Below are 3,905 nucleotides of genomic sequence, written 5' to 3'. Positions count from 1 at the left end.
CAAGATCTCGTGCCAAGAAGCTACAAGCTGCATCAAATGGCCTTATTCTCCCTTGTTTGAGTCAAGAACACTTGGAAGAATGTGTTGGGTTGGTCCAACAACAAGCCCAGCCCATTATCCACATGATATCAAGCTTGGAAGGCCCACAAGTGAAGCCCAAATTTTAGACCCAATAAGGGTGACGAAAATTGACATCAATTTTGGTCAAGATGTCTTTCCAACACCATCTTGAAGACCACAAAGTCACCATTATGGTTTTCTTGAAGTTCCACACAATCACATTCAAGACTTCTTGAAGACCACACATTCACACCTTGTTTTTTGTGCTTATTTATTTTAATTTTGTTAACTTTTATGTGTTGTTCTCTATAAATAGAGATCACAAATCAGATTTGTAACACACAACTTTGAAATATATTTTGAGAGGTTTCTCTTAGAGTTCTTTTAGAACTAATTTCTGAACTTATCGGATCTTCATCCGTGGCGTTCAAACTTGACTTATCAAGTGTTGATTCCGCACAGCACTTGTGGCGTCTTCGATCACCCTACGTTTCTAAATCATGTTCACTCGGGGTTTAAGACCGTTCGTCTCGAACGTTTGCTTAGGTTTCGTTTGCGAGTTGTTTAGGGGTTTAGGGAACCCATCCACCGCCTATCGGGAAATCTATCGATCTTGGGATCATGATATGATCCCAAGATCTATCCTTCGATATCACATCAGATCATATCATTTAGAGTGCGTCGAAACATATTTAGAGTGCGTCAAAACATGTTTAGAGAGCATCCAACCATTTTTAGAGTGCGTCGAAACATGTTTAGAGTGCTTCCAAACATACGTAGACTGCATCCAAACAGTTTTAGAGTGCATCAAAACATGTTTAGAGTGAATTGAAACATTTTTAGAGTGCGTAGAAGCATATTTAAAGTGCGTCGAAACATGTTTTGAGTGCGTCCAAACATGTTTAGAGTGCATTAAAACATTTTTAGAATACTTGAAACATGTTTAGAGTTCGTCTAAACATGTTTAGAGAGCATTAGAACATTTTTAGAGTGCGTCGAAACATGTTTAGAGAGCATTCAAACATTTTTAGAGGGCGTCGAAACATGTTTAGAGTGCATCCAAACATACTTAGAATGCATCCAAACACGTTTAGAGTGCATTAAAACATTTTTAGAGTACGTTGTAACATGTTTAGAGTTCGTCTAAACATGTTTAGAGAGCATTAGAACATTTTTAGAGTGCGTCGAAACATGTTTAGAGTGCATCCAAACATACTTAGAGTGCATCCAAACACGTTTAGAGTGCGTTCAAACACTTTTAGAGTGCATCCAAACATGTTTATAGTACATCGAAACATTTTTAGAGAGCATCCAAACATGTTTATAGTACATCGAAACATTTTTAGAGTGCATCCAAACATGTTTAGAGTGCGTCGAAACATGTTTAGAGTGCATCCAAGCATAGTTAGAGTGCATCCAAAAACGTTTAGAGTGCGTCCAAACATGTTTAGAGTGCATCGAAACATTTTTAGAGTACGATGAAACATGTTTAGAGTTCGTCTAAACATGTTTAGAGACCATTAAAATATTTTTAGAGTGCGTCGAAACATTTTTAGAGTGCATCCAAACATACTTAGACTACATACAAACAGTTTTAGAGTGCATCAAAACAAGGTTAGAGTGCATCCAAACACGTTTAGAGTGCGTTCAAACACTTCTAGAGTGCATCCAAACATGTTTATAGTACATCGAAACATTTTTAGAGTGCATCCAAACATGTTTAGAGTGCATCCAAACATGTTTAGAGTGCATCCAAACATAGTTAGAGTCCATCCAAAAACGTTTAGAATGCGTCCAAACACGTTTAGAGTGCATCGAAACATTTTTAGAATTCGTCTAAACATGTTTTGAGTGCATCAAAACACGTCTAGAGTGTGTTTAAACACATTTAGAGTGCATCCAAACATGTTTAGAGTACGTCAAAATATACTTAGAGTGTATGAAAACATGTTTAGGGAGCATCCAAACATTTTTAGAGTGCGTCGAAACATTTTTAGAGTGCATCCAAACATACTTAGACTGCATACAAACAGTTTTAGAGTGCATCAAAACATGGTTAGAGTGAATCGAAACATTTTTAAAGTGGGTAGAAGCATATTTAAAGTGCGTCGAAACATGTTTTGAGTGCATCCAAACATGTTTAAAGTGCATTAAAACATTTTTAGAGTACATTGAAACATGTTTAGAGTTCGTCTAAACATGTTTAGAGACCATTAAAATATTTTTAGAGTGCGTCGAAACATTTTTAGAGTACTTAGACTAGATACAAACAGTTTTAGAGTGCATCAAAACATGGTTAGAGTGAATCGAAACATTTTTAGAGTGCATAGAAGCATATTTAAAGTGCGTCGAAACATGTTTTGAGTGCGTCCAATCATATTTAGAGTGCATTAAAACATTTTTAGAATACGTTGAAACATGTTTAGAATTCGTCTAAACATGTTTAAAGAGCATTAAAACATTTTTAGATTGCGTAAAACATTTTAAGAGTGCGTCGAAACATGTTTAGAGTGCATCCAAACAGTTTTAGAGTGCATCCAAACAGTTTTAGAGTGCATCAAAACATTTTTAGAGTGCGCCGAAGCATATTTAAAGTGCGTCGAAACATGTTTTGGTGCATCCAAACATGTTTAGAGTGCATTAAAATATTTTTAGAATACGTTGAAACATGTTTAGAGTTCGTCTAAATAGTTTTAGAGAGCATTAGAACATTTTTAGAGAGCGTTGAAACATATTTAGAGTGCGTCGAAACATGTTTAGAATGCATCCAAACATACTTAGAGTGCATCCAAACACGTTTAGAGTGCATTCAAACACTTTTAGAGTGCATCCAAACATGTTTAGAGTACATCGAAACAATTTTAGAGTGCATCCAAACATGTTTAGAGTGCGTCGAAACATGTTTAGAGTGCATTCAAACATAGTTAGAGTGCATCCAAAAACGTTTAGAGTGCGTCCAAACACGTTTAGAGTGCATCGAAACATTTTTAGAGTGCGTCGAAGCATATTTAAAGCGCGTCGAAACATGTTTTGAGTGCGTCCAAACATGTTTAGAGTGCATTAAAACATTTTTAGAATGCGTTGAAACATGTTTAGAGTTCGTCTAAACATGTTTAGAGAGCATTAGAAGATTTTTAGAGTGCGTCGAAACATATTTAGAGTGCGTCGAAACATGTTTAGAGTGCATCCAAACATAGTTAGAGTGCATCCAAAAACGTTTAGAGTAAGTCCAAACACGTTTAGAGTGCATCGAAACATTTTTAGAATTCGTCTAAACATGTTTTGAGTGCACCAAAAATTGTTTAGAGTGCGTTTAAACACATTTAGAGTGCATCCAAACATGTTTAGAGTATTGAAAAATAAAATGCGGAAATTAAATTAGAAAGAAAGAACAACAGATAAAAGAACGGAAACACTTTTATTGCTACATCTCTTCTTCTTGTTACATTACAATGAAAATAATCCATACATTTATAGGAAAAGCTATGGAAAGAAACAAGGAAATAAAGATACGAAAGAAACAAATAAGGCAAAATATAATTGATACGATATATATTTTATTCTTAATTGATATAATGCCTTTAATTATTATCAATCATATCAAATCTCCATATTTTCTTCCTATTTCAACATTCCCCCTCAAGATTGATTTTGAGAGAATTCAAAAATCAATCTTGAAGATAAAACAAAATGATGAAAAACTTCACTGATATTAGAACAATCCATAGACACCAAATTTCATTCATTTAGAGAGTACTAACCTTTTTCAAATCACTTCGCTTGACTTTAAAGTTCTAGCTTTAACTCTTTTTGTCATAGCATCTTGCTTGATCTTAGAGTTTTTT

The sequence above is a fragment of the Tarenaya hassleriana genome, unplaced genomic scaffold (genome assembly GCF_000463585.1).
Source record: "Tarenaya hassleriana unplaced genomic scaffold, ASM46358v1 Cleome204, whole genome shotgun sequence".
NCBI lineage: Eukaryota > Viridiplantae > Streptophyta > Magnoliopsida > Brassicales > Cleomaceae > Tarenaya > Tarenaya hassleriana.
Note: the sequence above shows the minus strand (reverse complement) of the source record.